At 40.2% G+C, this 21,023-nt stretch overlaps 1 protein-coding gene across 1 annotated transcript in view; it reads right to left on the bottom strand.

Moving 5' to 3' along the window:
- LOC124550997 (gamma-butyrobetaine dioxygenase-like) overlaps positions 1-12,159 on the bottom strand; it is a 127,934-nt gene extending 115,775 nt beyond the window's left edge. Inside the window, exon 1 of the mRNA XM_047125843.1 lies at positions 12,062-12,159. The gene's annotated coding sequence lies outside the window, so the exon portion shown is untranslated. The remainder of the gene's footprint in view (positions 1-12,061) is intronic.
- Between the last annotated feature and the right edge of the window lie 8,864 nt (positions 12,160-21,023).

Raw genomic sequence — 21,023 nt, 5'->3', positions numbered from 1 at the left:
CTCGACTGCTAGTGATACGAAGCCGTTGGAATCCAGCACGGCGTTCCGTATTACTCTCCTGAACCCACCGATTCCATATTCTGCTAACAGTCATTGGATCTCGACCAACGCGAGCAGCAATGTCGTGTTACGATAAACCGCAATCGCGATAGGCTACAATCCGACCTTTATCAAAGTCGGAAACGTGATGGTACGCATTTCTCCTCCTTACACGAGGCATCACAACAGTTTCACCAACGCCGGTCAACTGCTGTTTGTGTATGAGAAATCGGTTGGAAAACTTCCCCATGTCAGCACGTTGTAGGTGGCGCCAGCCTTGTGTGAATGCTCTGAAAAGCTAATCATTTGCATATCACAGCATCTTCTTCCTGTCGGTTAAATTTCGTATCTGTAGCACGTCATCTTCGTTGTGCAGCAATTTTAATGGCCAGTAGTGTATAATGCACGAGGCAGCTGAGAATTTGAGCAAGCAGCTAAGGCCAGTCGTGACCGGCCGAGCGAGATGCACATGGAATATGTCATGCTTTTTTTCTCATAACGAAAGCAAAGCCACATTAATCACGCTCACTTTACTATAATTATAAACATTAATTTCCATTGTTGTACTTGCTTTATGCGTTGCGGATAATAACTTCACATGCGTAGATTTTTGAGTGTAGGGAAAATATTTTGCCTCATCTGTTTTAAAGCAATCAGTTTTGTATGAAAAACTGATGAATAAAAATTTAAGAATACTGGAGAAACGTCCCATATTAAGCAGTGAGTACTGTGTCATTGTGTGAGACGAAGCACTTGGTATATCTGAAAACTTAATGCGTCCATATGGAGGAAGGGTTTCACAAATAACAAAAGAATAACTATCGACAGCCTTGGGTTAGGCGGTTTATAGAATGAACATTTGGCGTACTGGCAAATAAATTGACAATTTTTCATTGCCCAATGGAAGAATTTGCAATTGCCATAGTACAGGGTGTCCCACTCGAAAGAAGCCCACAAACATGTTTAGTAATTCCGCCGAAATTGCACTGCGTAATTTGTGACGTTTGACGTAGCAACACTGCACTCTGCAACAGCGTTTGACCCAACAGTGTGTTCCGATGCGTCTCTGTGACTGGAGCTCAGTGTTCACTTTGTGTTAAGTGGCGTGTATCCCTATTCCGTCGAAGAGCGCGTGTTTCTTGTGAAATAATATTGGATTACTGGTTCCATTAAGACCGGGCGAAGTGGCCGAGCGGTTCTAGGCGCTAAAATCTGGAGCCGCGCGACCGCTACGGTCGCAGGTTCGAATCCTGCCTCGGGCATGGATGTGTGTGATGTCCTTAGATTAGTTAGGTTTAAGTAGTTCTAAGTTGTAGGGGACTGATGACCTCAGAAGTAAAGTCACATAGTGCTCAGAGCCATTTGAATCAAGACATGTCGGCGAATTTTTGTTGAACGGCTTGCTAACCGGCATATACCGTCTAGATGTAGTATACAAAAATTAGTGAACAAGATGGAGAGCAATGGAAGAGTGTTAGATCTTCATGGCGGGGCATGGTCGCCATAATCGAAAGAGAAAGTGACTGACGTGAAACAATGATTGTTGGCCTCTCCTGCAAAGTCTGTTCGACGTTTATCTCAGGAATGTGGAATGTCACGGAGCACATGTCACAGAACTGCGATAAAAGTAGCCCCATTCATGTTTACAGTTGTTCGGGAACTTAATGTCAATGACAAAGATAAACGCATTCCATATTGCCTTTGGTTTCAGCAATTTGTTGCTTAGGGGCCAGGAATATTGCAATACACATGCTTCAGTGTTGAGGCGTAGTTACTCCTCTCTGGCTATGTAAACTCTCAAAATACGCATTTGTAGTGTAGGCTAATGAAAATCTACATACAGTAGACGAACAACCCCTCAATTCACAAATGATTGGAGTGTTCTGTGCAACATCACGGAGTGGCATCATCGGACCAATGTTTTTCGACTCTACGGTGACAAGTGCAGTTTACATCGAAATATTTCGGGAATTTGAACCAGTTGGACGATGAACAATTTACCTTCGGCTGGTACCAACAGGATGGTGCCACATGCGACACCCAACCATGGCTGAGGTCGAATCAGAGTGATTTCGAAAGGATCATGGCCCCCAGGGTCCCCTGATTTAACACCACCTGACTTTTTCATCTGGGGTGGCCTAAATGGCGAAGGCTACAGGAACAAATCATTTAGTGATTCACCTTTATTTCCCCATGATCAAGGTATAGCATCTTCATTCCATTTCCAGATATTTGTGCAAAGCCTGTAAGTGTAATTTAAGCAAATATTTGTTTGTGGTGCCTCTTTCGAGTGGGACACCCTGTGTAAGCATAATATGTTTTACGTAAATATGTGTGAGAAAGAAGTAGCTATATATTTGAATAATTTTTTTTCATATTGCAGGGCCACATTCATAATATATTTCTTTAAGGTCAGTACCGCCATTAGACTTGTTTATTTACAGCGTTACATTTACACTTACACAATCATGACTTCGGCTTCAAAGTGCCATTATCAAGTGTTTTCTGAAAGCAGGTTAGACAATAATAGTGAAATACGTAGCAATTGATATAACCGTATAAGGATCCATATTTGTAATGCTTACTTACAAGTGTTATAAATTGCCTAAGATGGCATACACTATTAGACACATTGTCTAAGAGTTATTTGCACTTATTCCTAAGTAGTGTTCCATCACATATAACAGGATTTACATGCCTGATGGTATGTACATCATAAATATCGCTTCAAACCTCACTGGTTAATTAATGTGTGAGTAGAAAAAGTAATTGCACTGTATTGTATTAATTCTGAATTGAGGCAAAATTACACAACTTAGAGTTGGCCATGTGTTAATTTCACGTACAAAGCTGTATGTTTACCTACTAAAATGTACTTTAAACAACGTCAATAACTAGCCGAACTGCTATATTTATGGATGCAGCGAATATTATCGAGAGGTTTGTTACTGTTTATGTTTATGAACAGGCAACGTCATTGTATACTAAGATAAACAGGTACTGCAAAGATGTTACAACTACCAGAGAAAATAAATTGCTCCAAACCTTTCCTATCCTACCGGACACTGAGTCCAAAGACTAGAAAAAGGTCACCTGCTTGTAACAGGAATTTCTTTGACCAAGGCAATTTGACACTTAGCCAACTGCCATTCAGTCAAGACGGTGTACTCAGTAATGAAACAAAGCAGTAGGCTCTGCCAGAAATATCGACTCTAATAGTGTATTTTAATGCGACAGTATGCCATGTTAGGCAATTTATAACACTTGTAAGTAAGCATTACAAATATGTATTCTTATACAGTTATATCACTCGTTATGTATTCCACTGTTATTGTCTAACCTGCTTACAGGAAACATCTGATAATGGCACTTTAAAGAAATATATATTTGAAGACACACTATACGTCCCTCCAGAACTGGAAACTCCCCTAGGCCCTGCAAGCAGTCGAGAGTCATCGCGAATTTTGTCTCGGGATGCGAACAAGGTCTGGCTGCTTCGACAAGTCCACTGGTACTGCAAACAGTCACATAATGTGTTCTCCAAGAAACACAATGCTCACAACTGGCTGCGCTGAGCCAGCTGGTTGCCGTGCAATCGGACGTGTTCTAACGGCAGCCGCTGCCGGGAAATCCCAGCTGCCCAGCGCGCGGGCTGCCACGTAAGTCATTGTTTTGTTGGTTACCGCAGCCAGGCTGTAGCGCTGGTCACGTGGCGTTGTGTTTGTGGCACAGTTTCCTACGCCACGCCATCACCACGGTAGGGCGGAAGCGGGGAGCACCGCAAATTCGGGCAGTGATAGTATCGGCCGTCCGAAAAATATTGCCTTAGTACTAAACTTTATTGTCACTGAGCAGTGTTTCGTTTTTCGCCATATAAGCTCTCGTTCTTTTTTTCATTAGTACATCATATTTCTAAGTTATTTATATCCATACAGCATTGCTGTTTTGTTTCGTTATTGTTTTCCTTTTGTCATGAACAATACACAGTTCAGTGACAGCCGTTAACCACTGGGTTTACGTCTTCTGCCTCCACAATGTGTTCAGATCGCAAGAAGGGATAGGCCACTCATAGTGAGAGAAGTGAAATTGGAAGGAATATAATATAAGCATGTGATCAAGAAACAGGGCAGGAACTTTTAAATATTATACAGTGAACAAGGTAGTTTACGTGCAGCCTATTACGCTCGTGTATCTGTGCGATCTGTTACAAAAATTGGGCGAGCGGTTCTAGGCGCTACAGTCTGGAACCGCGCGACCGCTACGGTCGCAGGTTCGAATCCTGCCTCAGGCATGGATGTGTGTGATGTCCTTAGGTTAGTTGGGTTTAAGTAGTTCTACGTTCTAGGGGACTGATGACCTCAGAAGTTAAGTCCCATAGTGCTCAGAGCCATTTGAACCATTTGTTACAAAAATTCGAAAACGGGGAATTTTCACAGATGTATCCCCTCTTTGCTCCTGCTAAAAAGCGTCCAAGATCACAAGTGTATTAAGTTTCACTGCGATTACTTGGGCATGGATGTAATAAGAGACATTATACTACATGCATGTGGACATCATATTTTCACTGTAAGCTGGAAACAGCCGAGAAACCTTCACGAATGTCAATGTTCTAATTTGCGTGTAGTGACGAGAAAAACAATTTCAGTGGTTGTATACATTGTATCAGAATCAATAAACTAATTAAACAACAGGTTACTCAAATGAAGAACGTGGTCGGTATTATTGCGAAAGTATGAGTATACTGAAAGAGTGTGCGGTTTTATATATTTTATGTATTCATATTTATATATCTTCTGAATTTAATTTGCTGCGTGCAACGTATTGTTGACAAAGGCAGGCCTACATTCATCACAATGGTTTTCGAAGGATGTGAACTCTTCTCCTCACAAGGTACACCTGGCTAGTTTCCGTATTACTGTCACACTCATTAATCTCAGCTGTTGACCTTTCCCTGTAAATGTTCAAATGTGTATGAAGTCTTAAAGGACCAAACTGCTTCGGTCATCGGTCCCTAGACTTACACACTACTTAAAGTAGCTTAAACTATTTATTTTCAGCGATAATGGCTATGTTGTGAACCGTGACTGTGTGGGATACTTATTTATTTCAAGTTTCTGCTACCAGTCACTTTTTATTTTATGCTTAATCTAACATAATGCAACGCCTTTCGAACATGTTCTGTTCATCTTCAGGCGTTTATACATACATACAGAGAAATGTTACTTACAAATAAACAGTCTTAAACTAGATTAATCTAGAACTCTTTGTCCATTGTTTTTTACTGTAGCTGCTGGTGTGGCATTTGAGGGGAAGGAGGGGGGCAGTGTATGGCTAGAAATCGAAATCAGTGATGTCTTCTGCTGGTTTTCTTCCTTGTGGTTGAATATCTATATCACAGCCTGTATAGGATGCAGATAGATTCGCATCAGTTATGTGTTATGAAAATAGTGTGAAAGGCTTTTATATGACAGTTGATCACCTACGATTTCATCATCTTGCTGCTTCACTTGCATCACTGGTGTAATGGCGGAGCTGTTGATTGACATTACACTACTGCACATTATATTTTGTCACTGATTGCCAACGTAATTCACTGCACAAATTGCTTCGATGTTATACACACAACACAAGATGGCGGACTGTAGCATGTGAGTCTATATCGATTATCGAGGTTTTGTATTGATATTCTTGGTACTGACAGATTTGTTGTCAATTATTTACATTGACATATCTTGAATCTATTGAGTTAGAACTGGCTTAAGACTGTTGAAATGGCTCAAATGGCTCTGAGTACTATGCGACTTAACTTCCGAGGTCATCAGTCGCCTAGAACTTAGAACAAATTAAACCTAACTAACCTAAGGACATCACACACATCCATGCCCGAGGCAGGATTCGAACCTGTGACCGTAGCGGTCGCTCGGTTCCAGACTAGCGCCCAGAACCGCACGGCCACTCCGGCCGGCAAGACTTGAAGAATTTTGAGTTTTTGAATTCGGTTATTTCATTAAGAATGTTATCTCCATGATTTGTGTTATGTATGAAAATTTACATTTCTTCCATGATATCCATCCTTTTACTTTTTCCTATTTTGTGTAAAATTTCGAGGTTGTCTACGATTTTCAAAGGGTGGCCTCTGTCTTGTGACACAAGAGTTGCTACTACTGATTTGTTACATTTATCAAGCCTTTAGCAGTCTAATTGTTCTTTGAATCGGGTTCTGAAATTTCTGTCTGTTTGGCCAAATAATATATATTACATTGGCTGCAGGTAATTTTATAAATGTCAGATGCATCAATACTTGTATCAGGTGGTTTTATATTGTAAATAAGCTTCCTATTTAGGTTGTTGTTGGTGCTGAAGCTGATTTTTACTTTGTGTTTTTGAATAGTCTTGCTAATTTGTCAGATACTACTCCAAGATATTTTTACATATTTGACTGCTGGGGCACTGTCAGTTGTGAGGGTATTTTGATGTTGTTTCTTCAGTTCATTTTTTATCTGTTGTGACATGGTATTAATTAGAGAAGGGTCATATCCATTGTTTATTGCAGTATATGTTATGGTTTCCATTTCTTGTTGGAGTTCTGTATGTTGAAGTGGAAATTTGTGTTCTCTGTACAGGAATGACCTATAAGCAGCTTTTTTGTGGGAGGAGGGATGAGTTGAGGAGTTTGGTATAGGGGTGTCAGTGCCAGTAGGTTTTCTGTAAATATTGAAAGCTACCTTTTGGTTCTGTTTTGATATTTTTATGTCAAGAAAAGGTATGGTGTTGTCTTCCTCCTGTTCAAGGGTGAATTGAACATTTTTATGTAGGCTACTGAATTTGTTAGAAAGGTTTGTCACTTTATCCTCTGTGCCATCATATAGAATGAGGGTGCCATCTACATATCTCTTATAGAATTTAACTTTGCTTGTGATGTTATCATTTCGTGTTAGAATTTTATTTTCTATATAGTTGATAAATATTTCAGCTAATAGGCCACTGAGAGGGTTTCCCATTGCTAGTCCTTGGCCCTGCTCGTAAATTTTATTGTTAAGTAATTATGTGAGAGCACTAGATTAAGTACATCTACATGTGCTATGATTTCTGGTTTGCTCATTGTCTTGTTTCTCAATAGGTTCATTCTTATTATCTCAACTGTTTCATTTACAGGTATACTGATGTAAAGGTTAACAATATCTAGGGATAGAAGCTTGGCTTGAGGTGGTGCTGTCAAATCTTTCAAACGGTTAATAAGTTCATAGCTGTTCTTTATGGAATATGATTTTTCAAATGTGTATTTTTCTACACGTATGTCATTTATTTCTCTCATTAATTTGTAGGCTGGGCTATTAATTGAGTTCACAATAGGCCTGATAGGTTATGTTGGTTTTATGGACTTTTGGTTGTGCTCTGAGTTTGGGGGCTGTTGGAATTTCTTACCTGAGGTTTGATGATAAGGTGACTCATGAGGAACGAAAGCAGTCCGATCCATTTGCAGCTATCACGGAATTAAGGGATGAATTTGTTATCAGTTGCCGTAACTATTACAGACCAGGCTCATTAATTACAGTGGACGAACAACTCCTTCCTTTTCGCGGTATAGCTAACAAACCCGATAAATATAGGATTAAAATTGTCAAGGTGAGTGACGCAGGAACAAAATATATGGTTGACGCTTCCCCATATTTCGGCAAAAGCACAGATACTAACGGTATGCCACTTGGAGAATAATACGTGAAGGAGATCTCAAACACAATGAGAGGAATGTTGCAGTTGATTACTGGTTCACATATATCAAGTTAGCCGACGATCTGCTAAAGGAGAAACTCACTCTCGTTGGTGTTATGAGACACGATAAGCGAGAAATACTTCCAGAACTACTTATAACCAAGAAGAGAGAGATAGACACATCCATGTTGATCTTTGACAAGGATCTTATCTCATATAAAACTAGGCAAATAAAATATTCCTTCTGTTACCGACGATGCACGACCAAACTCAAATAGAGTAACTGAGAAACCTAAGATGATTCATTGCTACAACGACACAAAAGGTGGCGTTGATTCATTAGACCAGATGTCTCCCAACATTTCTTGCAGTCGGAAAACTAAACGCTGGCCTTTGGGTGTCTTTTATGGAATTTTGAACATTATTTGTGGTAATATGTGGATAATCCACGTTCACATCACCCGTGAAAAGGAGAATTTCCTAAAGAGGAAACACTTCCTAATGCGACTGCGTGAAGAGCTACTCTCACCATGGATGCAAAGCAGGCTCACATACCAAAAATACCTAATGATCTGCGCCTACTATCCAGTCCGTCCTTGGAATCGAATCACATCGTGAGAACATTGGTGGAAATGCTAGATTGTCGTCTGCCCTGAGGAGAACTATCTGCCAAATGTCTGTCCTAAAAGAGAAGAATGAGAACAACGTTTTGTGCTGTTTGTTGTAAGGCATTTTGCAAAGACCATTGAGTGCAATTATGCACTAATTGTTCGAAATAAATGTTCTCATTGTTGTCAAAAACTATTGTTTCTGTGATTATAGACTGTGGCCTGTATTGTTCATTAGTGATAATAAATACTAAAATGTGTTACCAAATTTTGCTTACTTTTTGTTATGTTGTAAAAAAAACGAACGTTTGTTACATTAAACAGGGTGATTCAAAAAGAATACCACAACTTTAAAAATGTGTATTTAATGAAAGAAACATAATATAACCTTCTGTTATACATCATTACAAAGAGTATTTAAAAAGGTTTTTTTTCACTCAAAAACAAGTTCAGAGATGTTCAATATGGCCCCCTCCAGACACACGAGCAATATCAACCCGATACTCCAACTCGTTCCACACTCTCTGTAGCATATCAGGCGTAACAGTTTGGATAGCTGCTGTTATTTCTCGTTTCAAATCATCAATGGTGGCTGGGAGAGGTGGCCGAAACACCATATCCTTAACATACCCCCATAAGAAAAAATCGCAGGGGGTAAGATCAGGGCTTCTTGGATGCCAGTGATGAAGTGCTCTGTCACGGGCTGCCTGGCGGCCGATCCATCGCCTCGAGTAGTTGACGTTCAGGTAGTTACGGACAGATAAGTGCCAATGTGGTGGCGCTCCCTCCTGCTGAAATATGAATTGTTGTTCTTCTTGTTCGAGCTGAGGGAACAGCCAATTCTCTAAATCTCCAGATACTGTAGTCCAGTTACAGTAGCACCTTCGAAGAAAAAGGGACCAAAAACTTTATTGGCTGAAATGGCGAACAAATGTACAACTAAATGAAACTTTATAGCTCCCTTAATTTGCCGACAGATAGTGCTTACCTCTTCCTTTTGTCGTTACAGAGTTTTAAATTCCTAACGTTGTGGTATTCTTTTTGAATCACCCTGTATAATCGAAGAACGTTTGTGTTCTAGAGTTAATAGATATGAGGCTTGTTATGAATATTTCATTCTCCCGCGTGTGCGATCCATTTTCTCGAGGACGGAGATAGAGGGACCTTCTCCCAAGTACAAAGAAAAATTCAATATTTTAGCTAAAATTCACACGCAGCAACATGTGGTATAATATGCATCAAACGCAAAATCATAGCGAACCCTATTTTTCGTTGCAATTTTTCTACTATTGCGCAGTGTCTTACTTAAATGAGTGTACCACAATAAGTATGACGATTAGCAAGATGATGGGCACTTCACAATTAAGCTGACGTATAAGCTAACAGTAATGTAAAAATCAAATATATTACCGAATAATTTCCATAAAATCGTTTGAGAAAGATTGATGGATGCGCGTTTCGATTCTGTCAGCGCAGCGCGCTGCAAACCGGTGCGGGCTAAGAAGCCCGTGCGTTTCAGTTTGCGCAGTAGCTGCCTACACTTCTGCAACGTGTGCGTGTAAATACGGGCTCGGGCCGCATTCTACTGACTGTGCACCTGCCATTGTCTCCCCTCCCATTGCTAATAACTGCAGGAACTCTACGTAAGCAACCAACGATGAGAATACAGTCGATGGAAACTCTTCAATCTTCAGTATCGTTCTTAGATTGCTAACACTATTGGACATGCGCGTTTCGTTGATATAGTTACGCAATTCGTTCGAGTTTGTGAAATTGAGTGAAACAGCATCACCAGACTTTTAATTTAAAGTATCCTTAAACGTTTGTTGAATGCTGCAGGACGACCAAAGTCATCTAAACTGTTTTAGGATTAACTCTTAGTAAGCTTGCTAATAAAACATGGTTCAAATGGCTGTAAGCACTATGGGACTTAACTTCTGAGGTCATCAGTCCCCTACACTTAGCACTACTTAAACCTAACCAAGGACATCACAAACATCCATGCCGGAGGCAGGATTCGAACCTGCCACCGTAGCAGCAGCGCGGTTCCGGACTGAAAAGCCTAGAATCGCTCGGCCACAGCGGCCGGCTATTAAAACATGGAATAGTTTTTTTATCCAACAGTCGTCTCACCAGTTACGTAGAGCTTTGAGATTGAAAAATTTTGGAACAGATACTGGGTTTGGGTACATAAAAAAAGTTAACAGCTTTTGTAGCGTGAGAGTATCAAGAGAAGACTGGGAGACGCTATTTGCGTTTCTACACCAACTGCAATTATTGCAGCAAAATGTTACCCGTGATTTAAATACAAGCAGTTGACCTCTATTGCAGCCCATGGCCAAGGGAGGGTAACAACGACATACATACACGTAACTGACGAAGAAATGTAAAAGAAAACGGGTCATGAGTTTCGAAAAATATTACCATGTGAATGGATTTTATTTGGAATGTGACTACAGAAGTGGCGTTAAATTAGAATCATAACGAATTATTTGCTAAAATCTACAGAGGAATTGACGATTTCTCAATTTTTCCTCAAGAACATTTTGAGTCTTCATGATTATCGTGATTAAAGGCAAATTCAGGAATGCATTTCATGTGTAGAACATTTTAGTGTCAGAATGGTAAATCTCCGGAAATCAAAGAAAGTTTTGATGAGATGTTTGGGAAAAAAAAGTTTTCTGAAAACTGATTTAAAAGAAACAAAAAGTACATTCACTTAATAAAGAACAAAGATTTGGAGCAAAGTTTTACCCACGATTTAAAGACAAGTAGCTGACCTCTATGGCAGCTCATGACCAAGGGAGGGTTACAACGACATCCATACACGTAATTGACAAAGAAATATAAACATACAGGGATGACAAAGTGTCTATCTCCTCCTTAACAGACATACAATGCCCGATAAGACAATTAGCATGGACAATATTTAATCGAGACAACAATGCCTCATCACCAATAGCCATTTCATTCGACACAAATATAACGGGCCCGAATGAGTAATTGTTAGGCCGGGTTTATTTTGACATTCACTGTTACCGGCTTACCTTCAACAATTCTCTTCAAAATACCTGCAAAAGGTTTCCATCTACACCACTCAAATTCTTCAAACAAAATAACATATTGAATAGATGGATTATACCCTCCAAATCCAAATTCAGAACAATAAGACACATAAACCTCCTCCTGTTTACGACCTAACACCTTTTCAATCAATGTCGATTTCCCTATATTTGTGTCATCAAACAAATACAATTGAGGTTTCCTCACCTTTGTAGAATGAAAGGACGCATTGTACCAAGCTACGACTTCTTTAGTCCAACCGGAATACAACAAATCACAATGCGACAATCCACAACGTTCCTTCCAATTTTGGTGAAAGGCTTCCCAATACTTCTCAATAACCTTTGCACGCGACCAGTGACTAACCAAAACAGGGTCGGTGTAATCGAACTTCTTGGTGCGTTTTGCACACCTACGTAATCGAACATTAAAAGTCATGGCAGACTCATTACAATTTGTAAACGGTTCAGCATTGTACTTCGTAATATATATTAATGCAGACTTCTACTCTTAAATGACTGACTGAATATTAAATACACCTACAGTAAGACCGAACATCCATTCCAACTTAGTCCTAATATCAGACAATAGATATATATTCGACGACTTAAAATACGCATGTAAATGAGTCTTCTCACCTTCAGCAAATTTCTCTTCACACACACAATTTTCCAATACGTAAAGACCTGTTAACAAGCACTGACCAAAAGCAGCTTTACCTCGAACAGTGTCTGCATCCACTGTAACTAGAAACGACATACCACCCTTTTTATACGTATTGGGGTCTGGAGACGCCATTGGAATGTATCCAAGCCTGTCTGGCACGTGCTGACCAACTGCAGAAGCGGCTAACCTTGACGAACGCTGGGTGGTGACGTCACTTAATGGGCATCGCGGAATACCTGGAGTTGTAATAATAGACTCCAGTGAAGACGTTGAGAGGTGGGAGCCTACCAAGATCACTGGTTGGTCTTGGGCAACAGAGGATGACTGATGAAATATGGCCTGTCAGTTCATGCAGTCACATGTCCCGGCTTGCATTAGAGGACGTTGAAAGTCACTTGCTTGACCTCGTTCACGTTACATCACTTTCAGAACTACGTTTTTCTTTCCATAACCATGAGGCAAATTTCTAGGATGGCCTTAGGCTGTGCGTCTGAGGTACGACTTTTGAGATTTTATACACTACTGGCCATTAAAATTGCTACACCACGAAGATGACGTGCTACAGACGCGAAATTTAACTGACAGGAAGAAGATGCTGTGATATGTAAATGATTAGCTTTTTAGAGCATTCACACAAGGTTGGCGTCGGTGGCGAAACCTACAATGTGCTGACATCAGGAAAGTTTCCAACCGAACAGCGGTTGACCGGCGTTGCCTGGTGAAACGTTGCTTGATGCCTCGTGTAAGGAGGAGAAATACATACCATTACGTTTCCAACTTTGATAAAAGTCGGATCGTAGCCTATCGCGATTGCGGATTATCGTATCGCAACATTGCTGCTCGCGTTGGTCGAGATCCAATGACTGTTAGCAGAATATGGAATCGGTGGGTTAAGGAGGGTAATTCGGAACGCCATTGTGGATCCCAACGGCCTCGTATCACTAGCAGTCGAGATGACAGGCATCGCATCCACGTCTCAGTCCCTGAGTCAACGGATGGGGACGTTTGCAAGACAACAACCATCTGCACGAACAGTTCGACGACGTTTGCAGCAGCGTGGACTATCAGCTCGGAGACCATGGCTGCAGTTACCCTTGACGCTGCATCAAAGACAGGAGCGCCTGTGATGGTGTACTCAACGAAGAACCTGGGTGCACGAATGGCAAAAGGGCATTTTTTCAGATGAATCCAGCTTCTGTTTACAGCATCATGATGGTCGCATCCATATTTGGCGACATCGCGGTGAATGCACATTGGAAGCGTGTATTCGTCATCGCCATACTGGCGTATCACCCGGCGTGATGGTATGGGGTGCCATTGGTTACACGACTCGGTCACCTCTTGTTCGCATTGACGGCACTTTGAACAGTGGACATTACATTTCAGATGTGTTACGACCCATGTCTCTACCCTTCATTCAATCCCTGCGAAACCCTACAGTTCAGCAGGATAATGCACGACCGCATCTTGCAGGTCCTGTACGGGCTTTTATGGATACAGAAAATGTTCGACTGCTGCCCTGGCCAGCACATTCTCCAGATCTCTCGCCAATTGAAAACATCTGGTCAATGGTGGCCAAGCAACTGGCTCGTCACAATACGCCAGTCACTACTCTTGATGAACTGTAGTATCGTGTTGAAGCTGCATGGGCAGCTGTACATGTACACGCCATCCAAGCTCTGTTTTACTCAGTGCCCAGGCCATTATTACGGCCCGGGTGGTTGTTCTGGGTACAGATTTCTCAGGATCTATGCACCCAATTGCGTGAAAATGTAATCAAATGTCAGTTCTAGTATAATATATTTGTCCAATGAATACCCATTCTCAGCTGCATTTCTTCTTGGTGTATCAAATTTTAATGGCCAGTAGTGTATTATAGAGGCTCTGATACGTATACCACAGAGGTCGGTAACGACCCTGCTTAAAATCATAATAACTGTTGGCACACCTTATACCATTAGGCATAAAAACATATTGTCTCTAGGCTTCTCTAAATTGTGTTTACAATTGCTCCAAATTGGGTTTGTAATATCACAACTCTTCTAAAACAATAACAGCTGCTGATGCATTTATTTTATTTCCATAAAATGTTCTTGCAAGTAAGTCAATTTGAGCGTCGGTATCAGGAACCAGGAAAGCAAGCCGGAGACTATCAGGATAATGTCGGCAATATAACATTTTAAATAAAGGCGTATTGTTTCAGCTGATGTTGGTAATATTACTTTTTTACGTAAACTGCGAACATATCCGACATTATCCTGATAGTCTCCGGCTAGCTTTCCTGGTTTTTGATTCTGACGCTCGAATTGACAAACTTGCAAGAACATTTTATGGAAATAAAATAAATGCATCAGCAGCTGTTATTGTTTTAGAAGAGTTGTGGCATTATAAACCCAATTTGGAGTAATTGTTACCACAATTTAGAGAAGCCTACCGAGAATATGTTTTTATGCCTAATGGTATAAGGTGTGCTAACAGTTACTATGATTTTAGGCAGACTTCTTTAGCCCAACCAGAATATAACGAATCACAATGCGACAATTGACAATTTTCCTTCCAATTTTGCTGACACGCTTCCCAATACTTCTCAATAAACTTCGCACACGACCAGTGACTAACCAAAAAAGGATCGGTGTAATCGAACTGCTTGGTAAGCTTCGCACACCTACGTAATCGAACATTAAAAGACATGGCAGATTCATAACAATTTGTAAAAGGTTCAGCATCGTACTTTGTAATATATATCAATGCTGACTGGTATCATTCTATGTATCTAGAGAGAAGAAGCAAGAGAAACATCGTTCTGAAAGTGATAAAACGCGAACAAGGTCAAGCAAGCAACTTCCACTGTCCTCTAATGCAAGCCGGGACATGTGACTGCATGAACTACCAGGGTATATTTCATCAATTCATGAGTCATCCTCTGTTGCACAAGACCAACTGGGGGCCTTGGTAGGCCCCCACCACTCAACGTCTTCGCTGGAGTCTAGTATTACAACCCCAGTGATTCTGTGATGCCCATTAAGTGACATCAGCACCTGGCATTCGCCAAGGTTAACGACTTCGGCAGTAGGCCAGGGCATGCCGGATAGGCATGGATATGTTCCAATGTTGTCTCCAGACCCCAATACGATAAAAAAGGGTAGTATGTCGTTTCTAGTTACAGTCAATGCAGACTCTGTTCGATGTATAGCTGCCTTTGGTCAGTATTTGTTAACAGATCTTTATGTATTGGAATATTGTGTGTGCGAAGAGAGATTTGCTGAAGGTGAGTAGAGGCATTTACATGGGTATTTTAAGACGTCGAATATATATGTATTGTCTGATATTAGGACTAAGTTGGAATGGATATTCGGTCTTATTGTGGGTTTATTTGATGTTCAATCATGTAAGAGTAGGAAGTCAGCATTAATATATATTATGAAGTACGATGCTGAACCGTTTACAAATTGTAATGAATCTTCCATGTCTTTTAATGTTCGATTACATAGGTGGATTTCAAATTTATCTATTTTTCATAGCACTTAACAGATGTTTTATTCATGTCAAGTGAATACTGTTTCGAATGATATTTGTTATTCGCGAATAACGAAAAATAACACAAGTCTGCGACTAAAAAACTGCTTAGGATTTTTTAACGTTTTCTTCTAGATTTTGACCTCCCAGAAACAGGAAAAATATTTAAAAAATTCTTTCACATAGGCTTTTATCTATATTGCAGTATTTATGTTCATTAGTAATAAACCTATGTTGTTCTTCAATTTAATAATTATTAAAAATTATATCAATTATAATTGATAAAATCAACTTAAATTTTAAAAAAATTACCAGGTTAACTATTCTTTGTTACCACTTGCAGGTTTTACCATGAACTCCTAGGCACCAGAAGCAAATGGAAACAATCTTATTGTTCAGTTTTATCATGTTGCGACAAGTCAAATGACGATTTATATCTCGCATGAAATGAAGAGAAACTCTCAGTAGACATATTGCTGTTCAAGTGAACAGTGCTGTTGTTTCTGTCTAGCCATGGCTAGAAGAGGTTGTGATATTTCTCCAAACAGTTTTTGTTATATCTGTGGTGAATACTCTATTAAAAGTCAACAGAGAAACATAAGTGATTTTGTGAGAAAAGTTTATTTTGCTTACTTTAAATTAAAACTTGGTGATCGAGATAAACCATGGGCCCTGCATAAGGTGTGTAGAAGATGTGAAGAAGATCTTTGTTTGTCGTTTAAGGGTAAGAAAAATGCACTTCGATTTGGGAGTCCTATGATATGGTGTGAGCAGAAAAACCATACCACTGATTGCTACTTCAGTTGACGTAAAGTGATTCAATTCAGAAAACAAAAGAAACATAACTTATCCTAACCTTGACTCAGTTATACGTCCAGTGCCCCATAGCTCTGAAATACCTATCCCACAGCCTCCTTCCAGTTTGGATGAATTTCCGAGTGAGTTGGATGAAGTTACATTTAGAAATAATCAAATATCAGAACCATCAATGGATGGATTGTCGGGACTTCAAAATACTCACGCTTGCAAGCTCCCAACGACTGGTATTTAGATCGTAAATGTCGTTAATTCTCCGTCTGTGGCAGGCTGAGAAGGGAGTTTGCTTAATTTTATCAGCAGGGATTACTTTTATTCATGTTTATATAACCCTGCTGTGGGGAAAGATCTCATGCACACTTTCTTCTCTCTCGGCAGCGTAACTTCCCTGACCATTCTGCCCTCTTTAGAATTGATGTTTAGGCCCATCAAAGTTCAGAATACAATCTTATGGATTGAATTTGAAGTCGAAACTGATAACGCAATTGTAATTCTGGGGATGGTCAGAGAAAACTACATCCTGCATGAATCTAGCCTTGCGCCAATAATTTGAGTAAAGGGGCAGCGTGATTGATATGATTCTCTTTTCTTAAGTATGATTTAAATTAGCAACCCGAGAACAGAAATTACTTCGAAAAACAAAGTTAATTTTATTTTTAACCAACATTAGACAAATTCACGAAGTTACTTCTTAACAGTCTTTTCAATACACATTTCACTAATTATGCTTTGAATTTTCATTTAACTATGGACAAAGATTATGTAACTATGCACATAGATTATTTCTCCTTTGAATTACAAACCGTGTTGCCTTTGATTTGCATCGTCCTGTCGGGGGAAAGGAAAATCTTGGAGAGCACGTGGTCACTACTACTATACTGATACATGCACATGCACTAAGTTATCACTGAAATGCAAATATCGTAACTATTTCTCTATGCAGATTTTCTATGTACAGTGGCTGGCATCGAGCAGGACTCGCGGCTGGTTCAAAAATGGTTCTGAGCACTATTCGACTTAACTTCTGAGGTTATCAGTCGCCTAGAACTTAGAACTAATTAAACCTAACTAACCTAAGGACATCACACACATCCATGCCCGAGGCAGGATTCGAACCTGCGACCGTAGCGGCCGCTCGGCTCCCGACTGCAGCGCCCAGATCGCGGCTGGTATCTCCAGAGCGAAGTGCTTGAATACGAAACGATTCATCTTAGAAAAGTTATACTCGTCACCAAATTTTCAATAAGTTGTTAAACATCGGCACACACTAGTATAAATGTTCAGCAATCGCAAAAACTGGCTACAACTCCCTCTATTAGCTTTCTCGGCGGTTGCAGTTTGAAACTATGCACCACGTGGCGGGTCGTAATGGAAATCTCGAACGGAGAAGATTATTCTTATATCGGATGAATTGAACAAAAATCAATCGCGAAAAAGCCTCTGATAAATAAACTGTTAACATTAAACATATTTAAATATTCAAATACCTTTGGCCTGATTTCGACGCAGCGTTCTGAAGGAACGTCTGGTCGCTTACCTGTCTTCCAAAAAACTCCCCGTAACCGTTTCTCCCGAGCAGCGCGAGGTGGTGTGGGGGGCCCATGACCAACCTCTGGTAAGAAAACGTTTTTTTTTTAGACTTTCAGACCTCTGGTCAAACCTTCCTGTTCCTGCTCTTTGCCTTCCACTGACTGTGTTAAAGTTGGTAGAAGATTCTGAGACCCACTACATCTCTGGTTTGTCTGCTACCACACTCAAAACATTCACACCTGACCATGTACTTTAAGGAGAGGTGGGGAAATGTAAATAGGGACACAGGACGTGCATATTGTAATGAGAATAAGAGACTTTGATCCATAATTGTTTGTACATGCATGTAATTTGGGGCTGAAATTATTTCACTGTTCATTAATTATGTAAAGTAATTTAATTTACGCCAGAAACAAAAAAAATGGTTCGGGATTATTCTTCCAATGGAAGGATAATCACAAACATTTTTTTAATCTAATATTCTTCCTTTGAATTTTTTTCTATCTTTTTGCAGTCACAGAATAAGCAATACAATCAGTCTTGTGACTTGCAGTTGTGGTGTACATAGAATCAAAATGTCCTCAGATCAGGTTAAATTCTACAAATATAGTATGCCTCTTATGAGGTGAGAATAACTAGTAAAGAATTTGCCAAGGTTCTAAAATGATTGATATGACTCTAAGTTAGGAGCTATCTTTCTAAAGACGTCTCAATACCCAAGTTAACAAATATGCGTCGAATTGATTCTATTATCTATCAATGGCTATCCTAAAGCAAAATTAAAGTAAAATATAGAGTAGACAAAATCTTACAGCGTACCTCCACTGAGGTATGAATTTTTTTGTGTTAAATAGATGGATTTGTTACTTCTGTAAGGTAAAATTTAATTATACTGTACCACAGCTTCCTGTGGCATGGTCCTCTATTCTTATTAGGAACTTACTTTGACTCATACCACATTTAGAACATTACATAGTTTGTTTTGCTTCCAGTTATAATTGAATGTAAACATTGATTTGCAAAGTTACCATCAAACACTATTATGTGGTAGTTGCAATAAATGATACTGCTGAACTTATTAGTTATGCCTAGTAAAACAAAGATGTCAAAATTATGAGGTCAAAGTTAGAGAAAAAAACTTTCTGCTCTGTGCATTCGAACTACAGTGATTCGTTGGTTTGCAGAATTCGAACGTGCTCGTGCTGTTTACAGAGCTCAGGTGTATATAAAGATACATGACTAACAACAAAATTCAATAGACATTTATGAGCGTGTAAAAGAGAAACAAATACATATACAACAGAAAAGTCAAGAGATAATCTACATTTATGTGTAATCTTAGACATTTATCATTCTGTAAAAGAAAAACAAATACATATACAACAGAATAGTAAAAAGAACCTGCATTTATGTGAAAATATCTTCACACGTGAAATATGACCAGTGGTCACTTTGAGAGGTGGCATGAGCCCCCTCTCATATTTCTATCTTACGATTCTCCTCTATAATTGCATGCGGTGGAAAGTTGCTATTCCTTCACACGCCGACTTCCCACGCAGCGTCTCTCGTCACCCAGGTGGTCCGGTGACAGGCGGGCTCCACTGATCTCGAGAGGGTTAAGCCGACGTGTGTGAGGCAGTCGAGTGAATGCTTTCCAGACGACGACATTGTCAAGAGACACGCCCGCCGGGGCCTGAAGTAGCGGCTGGGCTAGAGGTTCCGTTACTTCGCAGAAACTTAGCGAAAACACTTTCTGGCGGGCTACCAGCGAGGCGTGGGAATGACTTGTGTACCCAGGCAGTTGTGGCGGGAAAATTCCCGCGCTTTCTGCAAAATAGTAACTGTGATTGGCTTGCTCAGGGCATAGCTCCGTGACGTAGCAAAATCAGCGCAGAAATTGGCGCCAAGAATCTCCATTGGTGGAATGGTAGTGTTCTGGCAATGGGGCGGAATTTTCCGCCGGTTTTCGAGTTGCTGATTGGAACGTTTAACCACGGCCACTGTCGTGGGGGCGGGAATGTTCTGTGTTCGGCCTGTACAGGTGCTCTTGTGGGTAGTCGGCTCTCGCCTTTCGGTCGAGGACGTCGAAGCAACCAGCCATCGCCTACGGTATGCCAGATCGTGTTCTGGCAGTTAAGAAGACAGTTTGGTAATGTATGTCCGCAGCACCGGCAGATAGGGATTTTCCTAGGTGATAATCAGAGCTCAGCAGAGCGCGCCTATTCGTCTTTTTCTAACTTTGTTCTGTCTTGAGTAGCAGCAATTAATGTTGGGTTAGTTGTGTGTCTCTCTTATGATTTGAGTAGGAAGGAATTGGCTCCACATACCACTTCGTCTTAAACCTCACAATCTAGTTTAGGGACAACTTCACCTTTACAGTGTTTGTATGAGTATCCAATTTGAGCCAATTTGATGTATTGTAAATGTTTCATGTGTTTTAGTTTAGTATTTTGTGTTTAGTCTTAATAAATCATATTGTTATTTTGGACAGAACTTTCATTCTGTTAATCGGTAGAGCAAACCTATCATTCCTCACTATGTTAATGAAACCTTCGTCTATTTAACTTATTTATCAAATTAAATTATTGCAGGTGCCAAACTCTTTTCTACTCCACTTGCAGGGTTGATTACAGTCAGTTCGCGTATATTTTTGAATCCTTGTGCAACAGCAAAAGTCGGAGTTAGAATAGGGGGGAGGGGGGGTTTAGAGCATCATTTACATATGTAGGTTCTATAATTTAGTGTTAAATACACTGCTAGCCCCGGCACCTCGCAACTTCAGAAACACTCTCCTACTCATTTCTATTTGTTTGTATCACACGCAAATTGATATCACAGGGTGTCCTAGAGGTGCTTGGGTGGTCATTCACATCTCTTCTAAAAACGACTTGGAGGATTAACTACAAGGGAGTACTTCACTGGATTGTGGCAGTGTCTATGATGCCGCCCACTTGACATTGTCCCATTGTCTACAAAATCCCTATATCTGGCATTAACATTGAATATAGAGTTTTTCATGACTGCTTCATTATTGTCTGAGTCTGACATCTCTAAATGACATTGTCCTTTATT

This window comes from Schistocerca americana, chromosome 1 (assembly GCF_021461395.2).
Source record: "Schistocerca americana isolate TAMUIC-IGC-003095 chromosome 1, iqSchAmer2.1, whole genome shotgun sequence".
Lineage (NCBI taxonomy): Eukaryota > Metazoa > Arthropoda > Insecta > Orthoptera > Acrididae > Schistocerca > Schistocerca americana.
Note: the sequence above shows the minus strand (reverse complement) of the source record. Positions and strands in the feature narration are given on the sequence as shown.